This window comes from Haliotis asinina, chromosome 7 (assembly GCF_037392515.1).
Source record: "Haliotis asinina isolate JCU_RB_2024 chromosome 7, JCU_Hal_asi_v2, whole genome shotgun sequence".
In the NCBI taxonomy this organism is placed as follows: domain Eukaryota; kingdom Metazoa; phylum Mollusca; class Gastropoda; order Lepetellida; family Haliotidae; genus Haliotis; species Haliotis asinina.
Window position 1 is genome coordinate 61,277,579 of NC_090286.1, and position 26,238 is coordinate 61,303,816.

The following is a 26,238-nucleotide window of genomic DNA, read 5'->3' on the forward strand; positions in this document are numbered from 1 at the left end:
ATGATGATTTATACAACATCTATTTTAATTTTTGTAAGCAAAGTGTATTGTACATGATGTTCATTATTGGACTAATTAGTTATTAGTAGATTATTTAGAAGCTTACGACTCAAAAGAAGTGAAAGAGCACCCTAATGTTTTATTTGACAAAAGTTGGCCTCTAGTGAAAGAGTTTGTTGTAGTTTATTAAATATTCTCAAACAAGATTGTCAGAAAGTTATGCAGAAAAATAATCAAACATTTATTTTAAGTTCTCATATCATTTTAGAATCTTCATAAGAGATGACTAAATTGCAAAATATTTGTCGCTCAATGGCAGAACACATAAATTACCATGTATATGTAAGTCAGTTTGAGCCTGTTTTTTTCTGTAGTCAGAGACATCTCATTGGTCATGATCGGAACTGATGTCTGTATAAGGTGAATGCAGACAGCATATATACGTAAAAAATCCTTTGAAACAGAAAATAACTGACATTTATTGAAGAGGATGCATGTATAGGAAAGATATAAAAATAGACAAAAAGTTGATGTTGGGGATTTGTGGTGATAATGAATGCATACCACAGACTGTAAGAAAACATTTTGTGAATCTGTAGATAAGGCCAGACCAATTTTATTTCTTGTTTTAGGATCTATGTGTCATATTTTTTCAAGAATATGAAAATAAAAAAAAAATTAATATTCCCCGCTCAAAAAATAAAATCCTAATGTTTTTATTGGCTGAAAATGTAAACTCACTTCATAAATTGCCAAAAGTAAATTACTTTGAGTATTTAGAAGGAATATTTCTTTTATTGGAAATTTTTTTTTTTTTTTTTTCCCGCCTGCCGTTAGGTTTTCAGAGGACAGATATCCGTAAAACAAGAAATATAATTGGTCTGGCCTAAAGATGTTATGTCGTCATGACAGGTTAAGTGTCACAGGTTGATGTCAGTGTTAGATCATGCACAGCAAGCCAGGTCAAAGCAAGGTTTTCAAATAGCCACACCTTCATGTGCCACTTTCTTAAAGGCGCTTAACCAGCATGGTCCCAGTTGTTGATAATTATGCATCTACACTATTTAGTTTTTAATTTTTGGTTTTTCTGAGAGCAGTTCATGTGGAGTCTCAACTGCCTTGACTTAATTCATTAAGCAGTGGGATCATCCAGCCAGTTTGCTGTTTGTCACTGATTTTGTGGAAATAGCTTGGTAGCTGAATTACGTAAGTTCTTGGTTTAAGACCTGTACTCAACATGTTTGTTGGTAAAACCGAAAATAGGGATTTCATTGGACAAACAAGTGTGTGTGCACTCCTTTGATTGGCTGAGTACATAAACATGACTTAAAGCTTGTAGAAACCATTGATGATCATCGTCCTACAGGCCTGCATCAACATTTGATTGAAAGAACAGGTGTGACTTAACACAGTTCTAAACCTAATGATGCAAGCTGGCTGTTTCACAAAGTATATATTGAACAAACATAGCCACAAACACTTAAATGTCTTGGCTTTAGTACAGCCAAAATGTTCATCTTTCTGAAAATCAAGCCATTATCTTCCAGAAAGAAAATGACAGAATAGCCTTCATGTGGAATGTTCAGACAAAAGAATTATTGGATGTTGGCCACTGCAAAGCAGTTAGCAGCACTGTATGTTCCAGTATGTTATTACATGCCTTGAAGGAGGAGGGCTTAATGAGAGTAATGTGGTGATAAATAGCCTAGAATTGGTGGATGTTGTTCCCAACACCAGGAATATCTACAGTTATACCCCACAGCACTGCTGTTGATCACTTACTTCTGTTGGAACTTCTTCATGGGCAACAAGTTTCCATGTATCCTAATTTAGATGGGCACTCCAGTCAAATGGCAGACCAGTTTGGTTCAAGATTAAAAAAGTAATGTTACTGATACATCATATATATCAAGTCAACAAAAGAACAATACATGGTTTGATAACAAATTATTCTGTGTGTGATCTGATAGAAGATAACATATCTTGACCTCCAGTAAGTCAATTTAATAAACATGGTTGATATATCAAATGTTAGAAATAAGGCTTTCCCTTTACTATGTCCATCTTGATCCTGAAAGACAACTCCCCAAGATCTAAGATTTGTAATCCCAAACATAACATAGTAGTTTCACAAAACATCCATGTGAAAGACGATAATTTTACTACTGGCAAACTGATGACTTAGCAATTGAGATCCCTGTAAGAAATTGCATGAATGAATGTGTCACTGATAAACGTTTTGTCTGCACATGCATATGGCTATTTGGCTATATTACACAAGTGAGGTTTAAAAAGTCATTACTTGGCTTCATGATGCCACTGCCTGTGTACATCCAGCTTTCAAGAAGATTGTGCTGAAACATCTCAAATGAAACATCCCATGTTTGCAAAAAAATAAGGGGGGGAACTCTGATCACACTTCCTGTTGCTTCCCCGCAACTGCAACACTTGACATTTTACCATTGCTTCAATCATTACTTCCCACTGATGCATGCCCTTGGGTCAAGTGATCTAAATATTATTTGATTGAATATAAATACTGCAATTGTTTTTTCAAATGTCACAGCCAAATACATGTCATTGCGTCCCACACAATATGTCAGGTTACTAGGTTCGGCGGGATGCTGAAAGCTTTAGTGTGATCTAGTGCTTTTGAAGAGATTCAGTACACTAATGGTAAACAGTTGGGTCTATATTTGTTCTTATGGTCTTAATTTGAAAGTAAATTTGTCACATTGTCCTGTATCTGTACTTAAGATTTCCATAGAAGTAGTTATCATGATCCTAATTTGACATTAATGAGATTGCAGTAAGGCCTCAGAGTGTGGGATGTGTCACTGTTGCACTAAACAGCCCAGACAACACAAGCTGTTTCTACATCAAGGACAAATTCAACTTTCTGTACTCTCAAAACATGCATATGCTAATGTGATCAATGTGTTTTATCCAGTGGAATAAAATATGATGATCTTTTGATCCTGGTGCTGTGTGTCTATATATGTGATCCAGGGTGACCCGTCAGGATTGGAGACAGGCTTATGTGGATGTAGTTGGATTCTGTGCCATCCCCTTGCAAAGATATCTGCCCATTACCAATTTCTTTCCTTACCTGTTTGACAAGTTTCGTTTCACCTTGACATTAATGACTTGCTTACACCCTCATGTTACCTTCCAAGTGAGGTTGTAAGTTAAATTGTGTAAAAGAAGTTTGCTTTCTTAGTAATTTTGCTGCAGACTACACATAATTCAAATATTTTCCATCCTGGATCAAACCTGGCCCTATGACTGATGAGTAGTTGTGCACCTGTACTACTGGACTGCCAAGCCCTTATATACTGAATTTGTGATGTTAAGATAGGATCTTGACAAGACGATATCATTGATGTTGCTGTAGAAATTTCCCTTGTTACTGGATTATTTTTGTCAAGTTGTGTTTGTTAATAGAATATGTTTACAAGGAATTTATAAAGGAGTGTTTCTCATTTTTATCAACCTTGGGTTTGAACGGAGACGTGTGAAGTTATCACCTCATGAACATTTGTGTATGTGATGTGCTTATAAATAGTCAGAAAATAAGGAAAACTGTTCGCTACGATGCCCTCTGTAATAACAAAGCAAAATTTCAGCAATGCCAAACATTGAGGACTGGGAATGTAATGACAAACTATAAAATATCTCAAAAGAGTATGTTAGCTCAAAGTGAAACATGTAAGAAAATCTGCTTAGATTTATGTCAGACAAAAGTGCACATCATATGTCCACCTTATGCATCTGTAGTCATTTCATAGTTTATGGCCAAGATGTAATGGCAAAGTGAGCTGTTTTGCTGAGACCAGTCTGGAATACTTGTCCAGTGTTGCCACAAGGACATTTCGTGTAATCATACTCTATTCTCTTTCTTTTTTCAACAAATGTTAGGTAATGATGCCATAGATTGCCAGGAAATTTGAAGTAGTTTCACTTCCTTATTTTGTCCTTTAACATAAAAATGACTGTTCATGGCAGCAACATCATTAGGTGATATTTGTAGTAGTGAGAAGGGTCAACGTCTGCTCGGTCAGTCCCCACCAGGAGCAGTAGGGGACAGATAATCCGGCCTTAATCAGAAATCAGTGAACATCTGCCAGTATATCTACTACCATCATAGCTGACTTCAGAGACCATGGCTTCAGAAATATACACTGACATGATTGATATCCCTTTAAATTATTTAAGTAAATATTTTTGTAAAACTGACACCATTTGAGACCATTGACCAAGAACATTGATTTCAGCATGGTTAAATATTTCTAAGTTTTGATTTCCATTTTTATCAGCCATAGCATGTGAGTTGCCTGATTTGTTTTGGCAGACATTTGCGTTACATTGTCAGTTGTGATCATGGTGTAATACAAAGTATAGAGAGTGTGGTCATGCTGGGTTAGCACTGATGGGACAACTGGACATGTGGCTACCAGCAGTAGCATGAGGAGGAGCTTGCAGGGCACTGACCTTGGGACAGAGGTCATCTGCCAGAGTCTGTTCAGAATGTTGGAGACACTGATCATGGATTGCTGTGCTGGCTAAATGGATCAGTCAGACTTCTTGTGAAAAGCTGGATAAGTTTAAATGGAGCAAAGATTAAGCAAACAGTGATTCTTTGAGAAGTGCAGTTGTTGATGGTGTGTTAGATGAAGTGGATGGCTGGAATGACCTGATTCAGATCACTTATCACAAGTAATAATCCTGTATGTGTGTAGAGTTTTGATTTTCAAGTCCATCAAAAATAGAGCAACCTACAGTACAGGTTCACTTGTATTTTTATCAGAATTGGTTTCTTCTTGGTTATGGTGAGTCCTTCTGAAAACGGAGAGGTTAAATATGTGTTGAGCAGTTTCTTAGGAATGAGTGAAAACCAGGCACAATTTGCTGATGTGAAGTTGTAAACTTGAATGATCAAGCTTTGTTATCAGTACATGGCACCAGTTTGACATGTAACCACCAGTTTGAGTCGTTTAACCTCAAGTGGGACATGTAACCACCAGTTTGACATGTAAGCACCATTTTTACATGTAACCACTAGTCTGACATGTAACCTCCAGTTTTACATGGCACTATTTTGACATGTGACCATTAGTTTGACATGTAACCACTAGTTTGATCTGTATCCACCAGTTTTACATGTAACCACCAGTGAGACATGTAACCACCAATTTTACATGTAACCACTAGTTTGACATGTATCCACTAGTTTGACATGTAACCACCAGTTTTACATGTAACCACCAGTTTGATGTGTAACCATTACTTTGCCATGTAACCACCAGTTTGATGTGTAACCATTACTTTGCCATGTAACCACCAGTTTGACATGGCACCATTTTGACATGTAACCACTAGTCTGACATGTAACCGCCAGTTTTACATGGCACCATTTTGACATGTAACCACCAGTTTGACATGGCACCATTTTGACATGTAACCACCAGTTTGACATGGCAGCCAGACAGAGAAGCACTGACAACTCTGTAGAAGTGTAGCATGGAGTTTGACGTGAAGGAAGATACAGTAGCAGTCATGATTAGCCATGATTCTGTACTTTGTTGGGCAAGGATAAATGAGAGAAGTGCAATATGTTATACAACTGTTGACTGAGTGTATCAGATACCATGCTGACATTTTGTGTTGTAACTCGGCTTCCCCAGAAGACTGAGTGATTTGTCATGTGGGTCCCACTCCAATATTTTGTTCCTGTGTTGAATTGCATTTTTAGAAACATATAGGTGTGGTTAGACTAAATAGTTGAATAGCTCATGTGTGAGAGAATTAGAAAAAAACACAAATCTGTGGAAATAGAAGCATGTTCTGGTCAGGACTGCCATTATGTTTCTTTTCGCTAGGTAATGAATTATGCAAACTTGTTATTGTGTATGTCACCTTCTCACCACACTGGACTGTCCATACTCAGTATTGTTGAATATGGTGTAAAACAACAAACCATCTCAACAGGCTGTTAATACCATGTCCGTTTGTGAAGGAAATATTCCAGCTTTCCTTCTGATGCTTCCCAGCCTTCCATAATCCTTCCCATAGATGTTTTGTCTATAACAACAGATAAACTTGTACAGCCTTCATTTAATGGAGTCTTGAAGTTTGGGGTAGATAATGTAAGGTGTTGGGAAAACAGGCAGCTGTTGGGGAAGGGGACCGGATCAGGTTACGGAACTATCGATGGATCAGTGTTGGGTTGAAGTGGTACAGGAACATGATCGCACATTGATATCAGCAGAGGGTGTTGATGGCCGGTGATTGATCTCACTGGTCACTGACCAGAACAGGTCAGGGTCTGGACACACTGGGATTTGCCAGGATTTACACAATACTTGCCGAGATTTACACAAACATTTCAGCATTGAAATGTATAGATTATCTTTAAACTTGAGTTCTTTTTACAAAAAGAAATGGCAAATTGAAATCTGTACGAGAGTTATCACAACCATTAAATACAGTCAAGACTCTCCTAGCTTCAGTGATGAGATATTTTATTCCGTAGCATTCCATTAAGAAACAGTTGCAATACCCTATAAACTACAAATATAGACATAAAAGGTACAAGTATATAGAAATACACATATATGGTCGCTATCATAAGAATTTCATGAATCAGGAGTATAATATTCTAGATGCTCTAAACAAGATATATAATGAATCAAAGTAACAAGACATATGATATAATATGTATAATAATCGCCTAGTACAATCAAGAAGTCTATTTTTGTTTAAAGGTATACATATATTAACAAATTATTTTTATGCTATTTGGCTGATTATTTCTAAACATGAGGTTAATATTTTCTGTTGCAGTAAGACTTTCAAATTTACTATTTTGAGATGAAAGGGAGTAAAATAAGTAGCACCTTACTTCTGAATATTTAGTACAATACATAAGATAGTGTCATTCATCCTCAAGAACTAAGCATCGACTACATTGACTCACTGACTTACTACAATACAAACTGCAGATATCCCTTGTTATTACTCACTTGTCGAAGATAACACTGTTTAATCAATCTATAATGTTGCATAACACATATCTAATAATCACATGATGTGTTTGTGAAGTCATAATGGTTTACAGTTATGACATCATAATGCTAATAGCTCTGTTACAATGGTGTTAGACCTTGACACCACATGGATAGCTGAGATTTCTGTGGCTTTATGGCACTAGCTCAAAATGTCACAGATTGTGTAAACTAAACAAGACAAAAATCTGGAATATATAATATGTGGCTTAGATTGTATGGTTTGTACTTCTAACACTCTATGGAATGTCTGTTGTTTCAAGGGTTTATTCAGATGAAGTGAGAGATAGGAGATGATTTTGATTGAATCTTCTTCAAGTATTATTATCAACTAAAATGTATTTCTTTTGCAAGTCTTATGAGTCATACTTTGATTTATGGGGTTAAAGGTTGTAACAATCTGTAATAGGATATCATCAAAACTAAGTGTAGCTAGCTATAGTGAGCGCTGAGATTTACTTTGAATTTGTTTGATATGAGAGTCACAAAAATTCTGATGCTGGGTGTCCAACATGATTGTGGAGATGCAGGCCCCACTGGACATCACTGTTCTCCCCATGTTGGGAGATACTGCTAGCCAGGATCCTGAACAGGGTGATCCCTTTGCCAATATAGATAGATACACAATGAACTTCACATGGCCTTCCTCCCTCTTCTTACCACAGAATCTGTTCTGTGGTGATATAGGCTTACCCACAGAGAAATAAACTTCTGTCATGACTGCCAGATGGACAGAATGGTCAGTTTGTGTTTCAGCTGAGCCTTGGCTCTTCTGTTGGTTTCCTGGATTAGTCCAACATTAACCTTTTCCTGATGTTGACATTTGGTTGAAATAGAAAGCTGAAGAAGAAACATCAAAAACATGTCATTGGGGACATTTCCAATCTTGATGACAAACTTACATGAAAGGACGAGCTGAAAAGCTAAAATAGTTTCCGTCTTGTTTATTTCATATTGACCCTGTAATCTGGCCATGTTTTCAAGAGAGCATAGATGAAACATGGCATAAGGAAGAATCCTTTTCACACATTTAGTACAGGACAGTATACCTTGCAGCCAGACAAAGAAGCTCATTATTTCTTGTAGCCAGATCAGCAATGTGTTATTTTGATATTTCAGTAAAAGTTTTGTGCACATGTTTAACCAGACCACATCAAAGTTGTGGCAAGTACCAGTCAAGTCTAGCCACGGGGAGGGCATCTTAATGGCCATCCAGTCAAGACTCAACTGATATCTCCAAAACTGAAAACCTCTCAAAGGTTCCTTTGCATTTTATCCGAAGATGACATTGATAAACAATTTATTTTGGTTCATATTATGTTGTTTCAGACAGATGATATTTTTGGTTTTGGATTTATTCTTTTCTAATGTGAAAAGTATTAGTATGCTATTATCATCTTTCAACAAAGTTGGTTTCATCTTTCCTTCATATATTTTTTTCAAACTATCCGGAAAAATCAATGTAGAATTGCAGAATATAGATAAATTGCCGACATTTGATTTTCCCACTCTTACATGTTGTAGTATTTTCTAGGATGATCTTGTGTTTAGGCATAAGGACTCTCAAGGAATGTTAAGTCTGTCTTATGCCCTTGCTCCCCTACTCAAGAGCTGTTGTGGCCCTGTGTTGAAGATCATGTTATATGTAGCAGGAAAACATCGCTTGTTTATCACTGCCTTCCAATTAGTGCAAGTAGTCTTGCGACTGCCCGAGGACTCGGTCATACATAGACTCACACATATAACGGGCACCACGTTGTTGTCATGAAGGTTTTACTGACATAAACAAGGAAGATATATTGGAAATGAGTTGTTTGGTCTGGGTGTACCTTTATCAGAAGCGACAGTCATGTAATGTAAGAATTGGTTGTGTGGGTGGTAGTATTCACTGACAAATGGTTAAAAGAAGTGTTTTGGAATCTGTTTTTGAGAGTTCATACAAGATGTTTACAGTAGGAAAATGAGAATTGATGATCTTGAAAGTGAATAAAGGGTTTATAGTAAATGAAGGACACAAATTTGACGACAGCACTTATTGACACAGTTGCTATGAATTCTTTGTGTTGGAAAACATCTGTGAAAGAATATTTAAAGAGTGAGTGAGTGAGTGGATTTGTGAGTTCAACAGTGATACAGCAACACTCTATACTACATCTATATCGAACTGATGGATACAACCAACGGTATATTTTGAACAAGCTGACTGTAACAAGCGAAAATTGAATTTGAGTTCCTTAGTTCATTATAGCTGTACTTCTAAAACAAGCTGTATTTCTAAAACAAGCTGTACTTCTAAATCAAGCTGTATTTCTAAAACAAGCTGTACTTCTAAAACAAGCTGTACTTCTAATACAAGCTGTATTTCTAAAACAAGCAGTACTTGTAAAACAAGCTGTACTTTTAAAACAAGCTGTACTTCTAAAACATCATGTCACCATTCGCAGTACAATTGTCATATGTTTTAACTTGATGTTTTAAATAGTTTTCAAGTCCTATAATAACACCCATGGGAATCAAACCAGTTTGTGAGTTCTATTAAAATTGTTAAAGATTCCATTCTCTAATGAAAGGAAAGTAGTTGCAACATTATTGAAGCAGTGTTGTGAAAATGTCCAGTACCTCGTCAAAAGTAGTGTTTAAGTGTGTTTATTGTAACGCACGCTGTGTCATCATTGTTCAAGCCATGTCTTGGGTGGAGACAGAATGGGCTTCATACATTGCCTCCATGCTGGAAACCTTCAGTATTGATCGTGAACAGTAATTGGGATCTCTTGTCCTAACTTTGTGTAGTTAGTTTGTGGGTGATGACAGTGTACATTGGGAGTATCTTCACTTATTCATGATACTTTTGAAGTGCTTTTTTTAAGGCACCTCTCTGTACCTGGCCCAGTGTCTCGAGCTCTACGACTGTCGTAAGTCTATGTTAAAGTATAGACAATATAGTCCTAGCACTGTGATAGTTCTCTGAAGAGGCACACTGACCTATTGTTTTGTTTAAGCAAAATGAAATCATTTTAGTTTATCTCTTTATGTTTAATTTAGGTGCATATTTTTTTATGACAATAGAAATTACGGCTATTTTTATCTCAGACCAATATGAGAATTTGTTGGTGTAATTTGAGAAAACAGAAATACAATTCCATTTTGGCATTGTGTAATTTCTAGTTTTAAGTTCAGTGCCGAATGTTATAGCAGTTAAAACACCTGCAACAAATGCAACACTCATAGTTTACAAATGTACAAATAATCATTTTCTTTTGGAAAGTGAAAGTTATTGGAACATTGTGAGAAAGATGTGAACATTTGCAGTTGGACCAATGATTTTACAGCGAGAAATGATTAGCTAAGGTACATTACAAATGATGTCATTTTGAGCATGAAATTTATCATGTTCTATACTTGGAATGTTTTTGGTTTAAAGTTTTTTCATTTCTGTGGAAACTTGTCACTTAAACTTTAACATGTAAAAATAAATTTCATAAATCACACACCTGTTGTGTGAGGATGTTTTGCTATAATAAAATCAAGTAAGTCAGTGTACTCTTTACCTTTCATAATTTTGTTTTTGTGTGAGCTGTGCAGAGTGGAAATAAATAGTGAATGTTTTGGGGTGATTTTGTCAGTATTTGCTGTGGGTACCAATTACATAGAGCACCTGCAATGTCCTTGAGTGCGGCCCAGATTAGAAGCATCTATATGGAGGACTGCTGTTTCTGGATACGATGATACTCGTCATCATTACTGTTGTCACATTGGAGTTCATCAATAACATCGATCAGTGTCAAGGACCATAGGCAGCGAAAGACTTCAAGACATTGGCCATACTAGGCACTTCTGAAGCAGACAATGTGACAGTCCTGGGCCATTATCATCCTCATGGTGTACTCATGCCTTTAGACAGTGTAACCAACAAAGTGTGTTCATTTTTACGTCAATGTGATCTTCAGAGTGTGGTTACTATTGAATTTGATGTTTGATGCCTTTGAAATCTTTTTGTCTTTTTATGTCAGTTCAGTCATGGTATGTCTTCATTTGTGTAAATATTTTTTTCTCAGATATGTATATGTTATCATTTAACTTATCAACGTTTATCTACCAGTACCTCCCATTCTCCAATAGGTACCCATCTGGATAATGATCAACTGGCGTAGACACTTGCAAAGGGTGGATTGGTGATCTCATCATCTGATTTCTGACATCACAACAATCTTACCATTATGTGAGTTTATTATCTCAACGTCATGAATTGCGAGGGGATATAGTCGACGCCTCGTCTGTCTGTCCGTCCGTCCGTAATCATTTTGTTTATGGAGCATAAGTCAGAAAGCGTTCAATATTTTTAGACCAAACGTAATAGATATAATATTGTCATCACGTGGTTGTGCCTTTTGCTATTTGCAGAGTTTTGGCATTTTTATTTTATTTTATTTTTTTTTTTGTTTCTCCATGAAACCGTTTGGTGTTAGGCTAATTGTGGGGTGGGCTTTGTTTCCGGAGCAGAACTCAAAAACCACTCTATATTTTTCTGCAAAACTTGGTAGATATATCAATCAGAACCTAAAGTGTTGCCTTTTGCTATGTACAGGTTTTTGTGATTTATTTTTTTCTCGATTTCCATGAAAACGTTTCAGACATAGTCTCAAAAGTGAGAGGTGGGCTTCGTTTCCGGAGCAGAACTCAAAAGCCGTACAATATTTTGCTGCAAAACTTGGTAGATATATCAATCAGAACCTATAGTGGTGCCTTTTGGTATTTACAGGTTTCTGTGATTTATTATTTTCTTGGTTTCCTTGGAAATGTTTTGGACATAGTCTCAAAAGTGAGAGGTGTGTTTCGTTTCCGGAGCAGAACTCAAAAACCTTTCAATATTTTTCTGTAAAACTTGGTAGATATATCAGTCAGAATCTGAAGTGGTGCCCTTTGCTATGTACAGGATCCTGTGATGTATTATTTTCTCGGTTTCCATGGAAACGTTTCTTACTTAGTCTGAAAAGTGTGTTGTTTCCGGAGCAGAACTCAAAAACTTCTTAATATCTGTCAGTGTTACTTGGTAGATATGTGTGGCAGACCCCAAAGTGGTGCTTTTGGTATTTACATGTTTTTCTGATTTATTATTTTCTCCGTTACTATGGAAACATTTCGGACATAGTCTCAAAATGGAGTGATGGGCTTTGTTTCCGGAGCATAACTCAAAAACTGTTCAATATTTTTCTGCAAAACTTGGTAGATATATCAATCTTAATCTAAAGTGGTGCCTTTTGCTACTGACAGGTTTTTGCGATTTATTATTTTATCGGTTTCCATGGAGACGTTTCGGACTTATTCTCAAAAGTGAGAGGTGTGTTCCATTTCCAGAGCAGAACTCAAAAACGTATTAATATCTGTCAGTAAAACTTGGTAGATATGTGTGGCAGACCCCAAAGTGGTGCCTTTTGCTATTTACAGGTTTTTACGATGTATTATTTTCTCGGTTCCATGAACACGTTGCTGACTTCGTTTCTGGAGCACAACTCGAAAACCATTTCATATCTTTCAAAAGATCTTGGCAGATATATGAGACAGATCTTGAAATGGTGAGTTTTCTGATTACAGATATATAGCATTTATATTTTTTATGAATTCCATGGAAACAATTCTGACTTGGTCTAAAAACACAATAAGTAACTGTCAGGTGATTTGTCCTTGCAAATATGTGTGTGGGGGGGGAGATGGATATGTCATTATGTCATCTTCTGATGACACTTGTTGTGATTTATCACTTTCCCAGTATCCATGGAAAAGTTTCAGTCTTAGTCTCAAAATGGAGGGATGGGCTTTGTTTCCAGGGCACAACTCGAAAACTATTCAATATCTTACAGCAAAACTAGGCAGATATTTGAAGCAGACGACAAAGTGGTGCCTTTTGCTATTTACAGTGGTTTGGCATTTTAATTTTTCCTGGTTTCCATGGAAACAATTCTGACTTAGTCTCAAAATGGAGGGATAGGCTTTGTTTCCAAAGCACAACTAGAAAACCATTTGATATCTTTCAACAGATCTTGGCAGATATATGAGACAGATCTTGGAGTCTTGCCTTTTGCTGTTTACAGAGATATGACATTTATATTTTTCATGACTTTAATGGAAACTGGTTCTAACTTTATCTAAGAAAACATCAAGTAACTGACATGATTTGTCCTTTCAAATATGTGGGAGTAGGGGGTGGGGATATGTCATCTTCTGATGTCATCTTCTGATTTGCCGTCTCTATTGTCTTATTGAATGAACTGATATTGCTTTTCTAAAGTTGGCAAAACACATCAGTGAAAAACACATTGATACAAAGCATCTTATTGCCACTATCATTTACTGATTTCACACGTAAACAGCTCTGGTGTCCCCCAACTGTGATGTTGCTGGAATATTGCAGATATTCATACAGATTCATCTTATATACCAAAAGCATATAAAACCAGTCAGTGGTAAAACTACAGTTTTTACTGTCTGAAACAATGGATAGCACCAGAAAAGATTTCTTCATCACAAACTCCATGCCAGAAGTAAGACCTGTTGCATGCTCTGGGCACATGGAACATAGGACAGCACTGCAAGGCACAGGAGACACAGTATTGTTTCTGTATGCTGAGAAATGCACTTAAGATATTTTAGTGAGTTAAGATACAAAGATACAAGATTTTTATTGCGCAAACACTCCATGCAGAAACAGTGCCAACCTTCTATAAACTACTTTAACAAGATATATGTAATAAATAGAGTAACAGCACAGATACAAATGTGTATTATGATCAAGGACAATCTAGAGATCTTCTAGATTTGTTTATAGTTGTACATATGGTAGCATATTCTTTCTGTGCTATTCAGTTCATTATTTGTTAATCACGACTAACAGAATGAAAGTCTTTTTGTTTTAAGTTTTGGCATTGAAATTGAGGTCTACCCTGACAAATTGTCCAGCTGCTGTCTTGCTTGTTGATAATGTGGTGAAACAACTTATGAAAATTCTTCAGTTCACATTATTGATTATTTTATTAGATATGACCATGGTGTGCTGTGACCTAATACTAACAGATGTATTCCAGGTGTATGCAGTATGACAATGATGACATCAGAGTATTCCCAAACATCTGCAGAAGGTTTCACAGCGACTCACACTAAGGCAGGATAATTATATGCATTATGGTGATCATGCTTCATACTTTATGGGCCCTTTTGGGGTTCCAGTATAGATTAGGCCCTTAGAACACTGTTTGTAGCTTCTGTTGGTGGTTCTAGGTATCACGCCTGCAAGGTTTTGGTAGACAAAACCGGAGGGGGAGGGAAATCCTGAGGGGCGAAGTGTTTTCTTTAACATATTTACTGTCAACAGTGGATAATTACAATGTAGATGATCATTTAATGAAGCTACATAACACTAACTGAAGGGGAAGTCAAATCAAATTAATGACCTTGACTATAAATAGATAATTCAACCCTACCTCCTTCGTTGCCCTGGTTTGTGTGTGGTAGAGCATCTGCCTACAAATCAGAGAGTTGCAGTTCCAGTCTTGCTTGGTAAAACATTTAGGCGGCAAACATAGTGTGTTCTAAAATGAGAGACATGTTGTACTGAATTGATGGCGACTAAATTTCAGTTGGAACTGAACACATAGTCTGGCACATGATGAGAGGCGAGTTAAACTCGTACACCTGTCAAGGGAGTGGTTGGTGCCGTTCATATTTTTTAAACATTTCAACATAAAAAATATTCTGTCTAATGCAATAATGTAATACCGAAAAGCTTGATTTTTATAATCCAAACTCTACAGAACTGAAACCAGCCCAATGTTTCGTTTGCTGTGTTACTGTATCCCCTGGCCCCGATTTCTCGAAACAAACTTAAGTTTTTACTCAAATTGCAAACTGAGTTTCACAATTCAATACAGCTGAATTCTTAAGTCAACTGTGTTTTAAAATATAAGAGCCCTCAAATTGTCCGCTATAGTTTGAGTTTGATACCACTTTCAGTTCGTTGTGTGAAATGCGTTTTCTCACATTTGAGTAAAAACTCAAACTTAAGTCAAACCTCAGACTTAAGTTTGTTTCCAGAAATCGGGGCCTGGTCACACAATAATGGAATCGTCTGACCTACTTATTTTCTTGGAAGTAGAGTTACGCAACAGTTTGAAATGGCGGATGAGCCAGTGTTTACATTTTGTGAAAGTTTCAAAATTTGATGTGAAAGTGGAAAATACTTGATTGGCTGTCAAATCAGAAACCTCCAGAATTGAAGAAAAGATTCTTATCTGATAGACCTACGGCCTGTAAAGCATAAAAAAATGTTGATTTTTACAATCAGCAGGTGTCGGTCATCCTTTGACATACTTGCCTCTACCACGGCATGTGACAAAAGAGTGACTGTGCTCCTTTGTCAAAAGGTGTGTACATGCGACTAACAAGCTCTTTTCAGACTGTATGAATATGACAGTGACTACCTTGTGGAGAAGATGGGAAGGTGGTTCAATATTTTACATATATCATTGTGAACGGTGCGCAACAGGACATGATCGAGTATGAGTAGCATGAATTTGGATCATCTTGCAAATTTCCCATTCTAAACGGAAACAGATTTGCCATTTTCCAGGTAGGTAAATGTTAACTAATGTTTTGCTGCACAAGTTTGTATAGATAGGGATGTATTTTGCAAGGCATTCTGATTTATATGTTAGATATTGTTTATGTAAGGAGTATGTTAGGATTAATTGAATATTTGAATATAATGGAGGGTAATATGATTCTGAAATTCCCAGAAAGATGGGAAGGAAAAATCATTATTTGTATATTTTGAGTTTTAATCACTGTTTTATCAGCATTTCCATCATGTCTCTTTTGTTGATATCAGTCATGTAGGTGGTCAAGCTGAAATAGTGTGGCAGTGTTGTATATACATGCATAGCAAAGTGCCATGAAATCAGATGCATTTTCAATCCAAAAAGTTCGAAATGCATATGTGGAAAATTCAAAAGTCCGCGTCAAAATCCATGGAGTTGTTGTTATGATCCACTGTCAATGGAAGTAGTTCTCACAATAAGAGTTAATGCGCAGTGAAACGGCTTAAAATCAGATGAGCGTCAATCCAGAATTAATGCTGTCTGATTTTTCTGAACAACCAATCAGAAGCTGGTATTTTTTTGAGTCATGGTAGAATTGTACTTTAATCTTGAGCTATATTTTTCAGTTGATTTCAAACATTCATTTATCATTTGAATGTTGATGTTCATATAGAGTTAGGAAAACATGATTACAGTAAGTAAAACCTGGGAAGAGGTCTTACTGATGAAAAGTAAAACCTGGGAAGAGGTCTTACTGACGAAAAGTGAAACCTGGGAAGAGGTCTTACTGATGAAAAGTAAAACCTGGGAAGAGGTCTTACTGACGAAAAATGAAACCTCGGAAGAGGTCTTACTAACGAAAACTAAAGCCTTTGAAGAGGTTTTACCTTCAAAACAAACACCTCAAATGCAGTTTTTCTGGGAAAGTAAGAGATGACCTAATACATAGTGAGAAGTACACGTCAGATTTATATGAGAAAATCATCAGTGAGTTACGTTTGTCCCCAGTGCTTGTTTACCCATAGTGTGACTTAGGCACAGGGATGACTCTTCTTGTCTTGCCTTCATGGTTTCACAGGGTCTTCAAGGTATACACTGACATCAAGGTATACACTGTCTCTGATGGAATGTTAGTACTACTACAGTACTAATACCCCTTTAGAGACAGTGTATTAGTGCTACTATAGTACTAATACAGTCATCCCTCGCAATAACGCACTTCAAGATACCGCAGATTCGGTTAAACCGCAGGGTAATCCGTGGCTCCCATAAAAAGGGTGTACTGCGATCACACCCCTTCACGAAATCGAAAATAGCTCATCAACAAATCCGCTGCTGCGCTCTTATAACTTACGTAAACTAGTGGAATTCAGTGCGGATGGCAACTGACAGTGTTTATCGCACATATCCATTGTGTTTCACATGCTTAAAACATGCAGGGTTTTCTCAATAATAATCGTTCCAACATCGTACAAGTAACTTATGAAAGACAAGACATGCTATCAGTCGAGTTGCGACGAGTACTTACAATGTTTGCTGTGATGCAACACACCGCGCTTTAGCATGGTAAGACACAGTCATCCCAGGATGTATGGTGTCAGAAACCACAAGGGGCGGTGGGGTAGCCTAGTGGTTAAAGCGTTCGCTCGTCACGCTGAAGACCCAGGTTCGATTCCCCACATGGGTACAATGTGTGAGGCCCATTTTCTGGTGTCCCCCGCCGTGATATAGCTGGAATATTGCTAAAAGCGGCGTAAAACCAAACTCACTCACTCACTCACTCAGAAACCACATTTTATTTGATTAAATTCAATCCCAATTTTATTTATTAAAACTGTTGACAGAAACAACGGAAACACTGTGAGAGCATTACCTCATTCCATACACGTACAACTTCCGCTTACCTCATTCGTGAGGGTCCGTTTTTCGTGCCTACCCTGATAGCAACAATTTCACATTATTCTTAGCAGTCACCAACAGATTACAGACTCGTAATCCATGGACTCCGAGACCCGTGTTATTGACTCATTGAAGTCAGTTTCAACAATTAAGTGGGCAAAATTTTGTTTTTTTACAAAGTCACAAGTATCGCGGGAAGTCAGCGGTGACTTGTCAAACTGTCTCCAACGTAAATTTATCAAGACAGCAACAGCCTGTGTTCATTGTTATGTTGAATATGTTTACAGAAAACTCACATTATATACTAGCCAGATAGCAATGTAAAATAATCTGTTACAATAACAGCTTAATATGTAAAATATTCTGATAGTGGAATAGAAGTTTTTTGATGTAATATTATCAGATCGTTTTTACCTGAATCACCAGTACATTGGACTAAAACATCTGTGCACAGCTGACCGCTATTTCCGGCTTAGTTGAATAACAACAAAGACGTATATTCACGTGAATATACTTCCTTGATAAGAGGTAGTGATTTTTGATTGCAAAGTTTCCCAACGATACGATATATTTTTACTGGACCCAATTCACGAAACAGCAGTTTTGTTATGTCCTTGGAATATACGATCTAACTCGGCCTTTGTTCCACATTATGTAATAGGTACTATAGCGCGGATGTCTAATAACACGGGGGGGGGCATCCTTGCACCCCAAGACCCGCGTTATGGCGAGGGATAACTGTACCCCATCAGAGACAGTGTACTAGTACTACTGCAGTACTAATACCCCTTTACAGACAGTGTATTAGTGCTTCTATAGTACTAATACCCCTTTAGAGACAGTGTATTAGTGCTGCTATAGTACTAATACCCCTTTAGAGACAGTGTACTAGTACTACTACAGTACTAATACCCCTTTAACTATAGTACTATAGTACTAATACCCCAGTGTATAACATGTTGGCAGTTTTCAGCAATAGAAGCCCCTGTGGAGGGTTTAGTCCAGTTCTGTTGTTTCCCACATGATATTGCAAAGAGTGGTGTAACCCAAAACTCACTTGATGGTGTAGAACAGTGTAGGTCCCCAGTTTTGTGTTCATGGTTACCAGGGATGTTTTGGTGGCAGTGTAGGCCTCCAGTTCTGTGTTCATGGTTACCAGTGATGTTTTGGTTTCAGTGTAGGTCCCCACTTATGTGTTCATGGTTACCAGTAATGTTTTGGTTTCAGTGTAGGTTTCCAGTTCTGTGTTCATGGGTACCAGTGATGTGTTTGGTGGCAGTGAAGGCCTCCAGTTCTGTGTTCATGGTTACCAGTGATGTTTTGGTGGCAGTGTAGGTTTCCAGTTCTGTGTTCATGGTTACCAGTAATGTTTTGGTGGCAGTGTAGGTCTCCAGTTTTGTGTTCATGGTTACCAGTGATGTTTTGGTTTCAGTGTAGGTCTCCAGTTCTGTGTTCATGGTTACCAGTGATGTTTTGGTTTCAGTGTAGGTCTCTAGTTCTGTGTTCATGGTTACCAGTAATGTTTTTGGTGGCAGTGAAGGCCTACAGTTCTGTGATCATGTTTACCAGTAATGTTTTGGTTTCAGTGTAGGTCCCCAGATTTGTGTTCATGGTTACCAGTAATGTTTTGATGTCAGTGTAGGTGTTCATGGTTACCAAGGATATTTTGGTTTCAGTGTAGGTCTCCAGTTTTGTGTTCATGGATACCAGTGATGTTTTTGGTTTCAGTGTAAGTCTCCAGTTCTGTGTTCATGGTTAGCATGTGTTGTTTCAGGTAAGACAATCCTGAGATAAACTGTGTTGTAGCACTGGTTTTGAGCAATGGTTGTGTCTATTTGCCATAAACTCGCATGCCAGTTTTGTTTCTTGTGGAAGTAGTTTCACATGTTTTTGTCTGTCAAGGTTCACAGGCATGCCAGAGTTTCTAACTTGGAACACTCTCATGACTTACTCATCTATATTTGATGCATAAGCTACATTTTCAGTTTCTACGTTCAGGGATTCATGCATATCCTCGTCAGAAATAACTACAGTGTGTTATTATTGGCTTCGGAAAAGTTACATTGACGCAGTTTTGAAATTTTATGTTGCCATTGAGTGAGAGGGTTTTATGCTGATTTAAATACCCTTGCAGTTATGTAAGGGTACTGAAGATTATGTTTACGCCATTTGGGGGATCAAACTAGGACTCTTTATAGCAAGCCCATGAACCACTACCCTACTGGTCAGCTGTTTAGAACATTGTAGTTGAAAGGTCAGTGAGGAAGACTAACTGCTACTCAAACAGATTATATTCATAGAAGGGAAATATGAATGGGTAGCTTGTCAGCCTATGTGTGGTAGATGTGTAGTCTCGCTATGTGTATAACTTTGACAGAAACAAACAATTACTCTAAAATTCTAAGATTCAAGACTTGACGAAATCTAGACTTGCTTCATTTAGGATTTCAGCCTGGCAGAACTGGTTGGGCGAAAGAGAAAAGAATGCGGCTCAAAGACGGACAACATCTGTGGTGGACACACATTGATGAAAGGGTGTCTTTCTGTAGTGGAGAAATGCTGACTCAGCAGCAGCTGGACATGTTTCAACTAGCCATATTGACTTGACCTTGGTCACTGGGTCAGTCTGTCGGGTCCCCCACAGTTCAACCAGTTGCTCCCCACTGGTCAGCAAAGCGGTCAGTCAGCAGTAGACATGTCATGTACACTTGGTGACATGCATGTAGATAGGTGTAGCTTGGCAAATAGTCACGACTGTCCTCATAACAATACAGTGTCCGTTCTGACTGTTGCACTCCACTAACTCAGGTCACTGACAGGTTATGTGGAGGTCACAATTTTGCTTGTCTCAAATGACCTGCTGTCGTCTTAGAAAACTCCTTATTTGTTGGTTTGTATGCTTCAAAACCAAATCCAAACTCTGATATCTCACCATAACAGTGATGCCCTTGAACAAGGTCACAGAACATCGCAGTATTGTTATGGAAGGATAGTTTGTTGTGACAAACCTTTCACAATAAAAATAAAAACTAACCATGTTTTCACAATCAGGCATCTAGTATCTGGCATGCAGCAAGTATGATTGAGTTTGGAAACCAAAGCAGAATGAAATTACCTTGTCATCATTCAGGTTTCAATCTCTCAATTGACAAACTGATGAAAGAAGCTAATAAGTACAGTACTTCAGACCTGGGTATATGTGTGTTGTTCCAAATGTGAAATTTATGCTATAAGATACAGCATTTCTTGACTTAGATTAAGGTGAGCTGATGACTGATTACTGCTCAGACAAATTTGACCTGTTGCCTACTGGTCAGCTAATAGTTGACCCATAGGCTATATAGCCAACAATGACGTCTGCTGCAGCAACCGTTTTAGTTCTTCTTTTGGCATTTGCGTCTGGCGCTGGTTGTGGACTGTCTATTCTGTCCTTTACTTCTTTGTAGCGTGAAGGCATGACGCACATTGTCCATATCGTTGTAAGCCCCAAGCAGTATCCCCTAAGATGATCCCCTTGCCTCTTTCATTGCATTCAGTAAGGAGGGACTTCATAGGCAGTCGCCATAGGAGTACTTTTGTTCTAATTCAATCAGGCTTGCCTCTTAGATGCTGAAAGGAACCTATAATGGAAAATGGCGGATTCGGAACACTGGCACAGCAGGACTACCATGAATGGGTCACTGATGGAACCATTGCCGAGTGTCTGCTGACCATACGGTCTGATGGCAGTATACCTACTTATGTACCTTCTACCATTAATCATCCAAAATAAAGATTTTATCACAGAAGATCTCTTGAACGAATTCCAAAACTTTCCCTTTGAAGTGGAATAATATGTAAAAATGTCAGATAAAATCAGAGGTTTATTGTATTATGTCATCATGCAACTTTTTCTCAAAGGGTTCCTCTTTGATTTCAATACCAATAGAGATAGAGTTATTTCAGAACCAAGGAATTAAGACTTGTTTTGTAAGTATGGCAACTCAGTCAGTTGTGGTTACTCTTTCATGTTGGTCTTAATAAGTATTTATTCATTTTGCCCGCGAGATAACATGTATTTAATTATGCAGTGCTTTAGTGGAGAAGGAATGAGCCGCGGTCCAGGCCAAATGGAGTCTGACCTCTCTGTGGATTGTGTCTCTGCTTTGAAGAATAGAGAGTCAAACTAGAGACAAATAGTAACCTGACATGGCTAGATGTATCTGGTGTACACTGATGATGTCAAACTCAGTCATGCTGAGATGGATATCAGTCAAACACTCAACTTTGCTAATTTTCTTATAATAGAATAATTCTCCTACTGAACTCACAGAAAAACTGGTACAAATTATTTAGGTTGGTGTCCTGTTCTTGACACTGTTGACCTCCCCAGTGTAGATTCCGCTCCCTCATTGTAGATTCCACTCTTATAAGCGTTTACCTGTAATTGGTTTTGTTTTGTCTGCATTTTGACTAGTCATATTTTAAACATCTTAGACAGATCTAGTACGGACTACAGTGGACCTACTTTCACAATTCAGTTTACTTTCTCCATGGGAACAGAAGCTTTCGTCCCTAGAAAAAATTGTTGCATTTGATATTGAGAGAGAAAAATCATTTGACCTTGGGGAAGAAGGTCAGATATAGAGATGTTTGGGGGCATTAAATTTATAAGTTTGGAATAAAGACTGAACTATGAGAGCCTTGTGAGAGGTTAATTCATGTCATTCATGCCCAGTAAGTGATGTTACCGTTTGAAAAAAAACATGGCTAATTATCTTTTATGTTTATGTAATTACATTCATAAAATGATTGCTCTTTGATACATAATTTTGCTCAAATTAGCATGTTTAGGAGCCACATACGAACACAATGTTTTACGTTTTATACCATACAGTGTTAAATGAGTTACAGCCATTTGTATACGAAACAATCAGCAATCACATATCTGGACATATTAGAATGTTCATTGAGCACCATCAGTACATTGATGTAACAGCCAAAGAATTCTTTGCTCATTTGCTTATATATTGAATTATGATACAAAGTTTACTTTGTGCATAAATAATCGTATCCATTTATATGTTAAACAAACATATTATACTTTTTGCAATACAATCTGAAAGCTGCTAATTAGATAATGTCATGATAAAAAGTAAATGCTGACACAAACTCAGGATAAAATGAGTGAGATATGTTTTGAGTTTGGGCCTGCAGATGGGTTTCACGTGGCAGGCTGTGGTGTTGTAAGCTAGCTGCCCACACACCAAGTTGGAGTAGGTCTGCATGTAATCAGACCATGTTTAAATGCTAATCGGACCGCACACTCACTGGCCATTGTCCCTGCAGACGGAATACTTTCATGTGAGGAAAACGTTTTTTAGATTAAAGATTTTTAAGCAAATGAATAAATGTTGAAGTGTTTTAATGTGCAAATGAATTCAAGGTTACAGCAAATAGAGATGGCAGTTCTTTTGAGTTATTACTTTGATACATGTTCACTTAGAACAAACGTGAAATACCTGAGAGAATGCATGATTAACAGTTTGCAAGTATGATGAACTTGTTTGACGATTAGAAATAATAGAAAATCAAGTCACCCAAAGGAAGCACCTGTTTGAAAACTTCACATCTCTCCACAAAAGGAAATCATGTTAACTAAGAGGATACGAATTTGAATGTTTTATAGAAAGGTTGCAGTTCAATCAGACATTGTATTCCTTTGTCAGATGGCCAAGCTCGGTATACATGGTGGTCAGATATGTGAGAAAGCCGACTCGGTGCTGACCTGGGGAACATCACCATGGATTTTTTATTGTGGTTTGTCTGGTCCAGGTCTGACTCTTTTCTGAATATCATCTAACCACTGACTGACACATCAGCAGTCACAGACAGTCCAATATACACCACAGATAGCACTCATCAATGACATCAGCTAGTGCTGGTTTATCTATCGCTCATCAATGTATCCTGTATGTCAGTTCATTCCATGTCTCCAGGGACAAATATGAACCAATTTTGCAGCTGTGTAGTTTTTATCCAACCCTTGTCAGTGTTTGAATAAACAATCTGGAGGCCCACTGTCTTCTCAACTGTGAGGCATTAGGAAGGTGCACCTGTTTTCAATTCAGACTTCCATTTAGCTGTGTGAATTTAGTTTGAAGATGTTTATTTCTGTAGGCTTAACTATGCAAGCAGAGCCAAGTGGCTGCATTGCAAGGCTAAAAATAACTCTAATGTCTTTGGTGTAATTTTTTTTTTAAACACATGTGGTTTTGCTTATGAATATTGGTTGATGTAGTTTATGAAAGAAAGTCATTGTCTCACAACCAGTAAGACCAAGGACACGTCATGCAGGCACGGCTGGCATACCTTTGTGGAACAATTTCAGGAGAGTATTTGTGAAACATCATTATTTTGCATGTACATTTGTTTCACAATAGCAGTGGCGGAAGTGTAGTTTGTAAGTAATACACAATGTATTTGGAGACCTTCCCTCTGAAAGACAACAAAACTTGATGTGACATGAGCATGAAATCTCACCATATCAAACTGTTAAAGATGGCATTTTACTATGAACTAATGCTGACTGTCCCCTGAGGTAATCTTCTACCATCTGCACAATCTTAAACAAATCCAAAATATCTCTAGATTGACCTGGGCCATTCTTGTACACATTTGTGTTATGATATGTTTTGTGACTGATTCATTATATATCTTTTTCATGTAGTTCATGTATCATGATATAAAGGTGCTTTGGTATGATGTACCATGGTGTAAAGTTTCTATGGTGTGATATACCATGTTGTAAGGGTTCTATGGTACTACAAATCATGTTTTAAAGGTCCTATTGGTACAACATTCCATGTTCTAAAGGCCACATGGGATGACGTGCCATGTTATAAAGGTCCTATGGTACCATATACCATGTTATTATTAAAGTCCTACAGTTTCACATACCATGTTATAATTGTTGTGTAATGTACCATGTTTTAAAGGTCCAGTGGTATGATGTACCATGTTTTAAAGGTCCAGTGGTATGATGTACCATGTTTTAAAGGTCCAGTGGTATGATGTACCATGTTTTAAAGGTCCAGTGGTATGATATACCATGTTTTAAAGGTCCAGTGGTATGATGTACCATGTTTTAAAGGTCCAGTGGTATGATGTACCATGTTTTAAAGGTCCAGTGGTATGATGTACCATGTGTTAAAGGTCCTATGGAATTTGGATCCCTGCATGTGCACAATTGTGAAAACTAGATTTCTAACACTTGAAGTATAAATGTGTGAAAGCCACATCACAAACACTTCTTGGACAGAAAGGATGAAACTACACTTAGAATATGACATACACCATATGACACCTATAAAATATAGAGTGTGTCTGGAACGGACATATAAGCATCCTACTGTTATTTTATAATATCTTGTTCTTTGACATCATCTATCCATACTATTATAAGTCATTAGGGGTGCAGCAGGTTGTTGGGTAGAGTAACCTCCCTTTGGTATTGCAGAAACCTGTGAGAGTGGGTTAAAATTCTTCCTTATGTCTCTTGGTTTCACCAAGTGGTATCCAAAACCTGCTTAAATCTCAGACACGTCAAGCTGACTCAAAATATCACTAGAATAATAGCTATAGCATTGTTAATCTCAGTCAGATATATAGGTTTATGAACCGTGTCAAGAAGGTGACTTTTCATAGAAGTGTGCTTTCCTTCATCTTCACAACTTTTCAACTGTCTCTCAAAGACATGGGACATCCATATACCATCTCTATAACCAGGGACCACAACCCAAATCAGTCACTCAGTCACTGTTCAGTGAAACAATGAAAACAGCTGTCTGCCATGCAGGATTTCCTTAAGTGACAGCCAGTAGCCAAGATTAGTTGTGCTTGGGAGATACCCATATTTGCAAGACTAAAAACAATGTCATGTCTGTTATGTTGAAGTGTTGAAGCACACAAACAAGTGCTTTGGGGGGTATTTCAGTCAGTGTGCTGTGACTAATAGAGAAGGATGTACATTATCAATAAGCATGAATCAGTAAAGGCTTGTGTAAATATGTCAGCTGCTCTTCAGGGTCGGTCACCCACCTGGGTGCAGTGTATCGGAGGTCATTCACCTCAAGATGGGGTAAAATAACACATTGGGATTTCCCTCCTGGATCTGGGTAAGAGCAGGGCAATAACCTCAGTTTAAATGTTTACAAACACCAGCCAGAGGATGGGGGTGAGGGAAGGAGTCTAACTGTGTGGGTTAGGTGGAATGTGCGTTTCTGAAGCTGTGAAGGAGATCTGTGTGATATGATCACTGAACATATGTCGACTGTATTCCATAGCATTATAGACATAAACAATGCTTGATCTGTATATAGCTGTAGATAAGGATTATTTTGGGGTTTTTTGATATTTTTGCCATGGGTTGTCGGATCTTCAGTATGTCTGAAGCTGTTGTTATGGTATTGGTTGATATTTATCATCAATATGTCCAAACCTATAGATAAAAGAATATCCAGGATGTTTGAAGCTGTAATTAAGGATCTTCAAGTTGCCCAAAGCAGTAGATAATGGATCTTCAAAATGTCTGAAGCTGCAGGTAAAGGATCTTCAAGATGTCCCACGCTTCTGTAAGGGATCTTCATGTCTTAAGCTGCTGGTAAAGGATCTTAAAGATGTCTCAAGTTGCTGTTAAAGGATCTTCT

General features: G+C 37.6%; 2 protein-coding genes across 5 annotated transcripts in view; one reads left to right on the plus strand and one right to left on the minus strand.

The window, feature by feature from the left end:
* LOC137291711 (replication termination factor 2-like) overlaps window positions 1–26,238 on the minus strand; it is a 559,227-nt gene that overhangs the window by 211,251 nt on the left and 321,738 nt on the right. The window lies entirely within an intron of this gene.
* LOC137291705 (phosphatidylinositol 3-kinase regulatory subunit gamma-like) overlaps window positions 1–26,238 on the plus strand; it is a 151,240-nt gene that overhangs the window by 20,247 nt on the left and 104,755 nt on the right. The gene's annotated exons all lie outside the window — the stretch shown is intronic.